Source organism: Asparagus officinalis, chromosome 8, assembly GCF_001876935.1.
Source record: "Asparagus officinalis chromosome 8, Aspof.V1, whole genome shotgun sequence".
NCBI lineage: Eukaryota > Viridiplantae > Streptophyta > Magnoliopsida > Asparagales > Asparagaceae > Asparagus > Asparagus officinalis.
Genome location: NC_033801.1, coordinates 60120436 through 60120794, shown reverse-complemented (window position 1 = coordinate 60120794; position 359 = coordinate 60120436).

Sequence of the window (359 nt, the reverse complement as noted above, 5' to 3'; positions counted from 1 at the left end):
GTGCATAGACGCGGTGAGAATTTGAATGGGAGTTTCTTATTCATCATCTTGCTGTGGTGACCGGGTTATCCCTAAGAATACACTATATGGATTTCTTTTGGGAACTTCCCGTTACATGAATCATCCACCCTCAGCTTCCTCTGCAAAACTGGGTATGGTATTGTACTCATTTGGGTGTTCGGGTTATCCTTAAGGATATACGATTCTCTAAGAACTTCCCGTTACATAAATCGTCCACCCCCAGTCTCCTCTGCTAAACCGGTTCGGACATTATTCTCAGCTACCTGACTGGGTTATCCTTAAGAATATTAACGTAATATTCTCCAGGAACTTCCCGTTAAAAGTGGGAAACAGTTTAG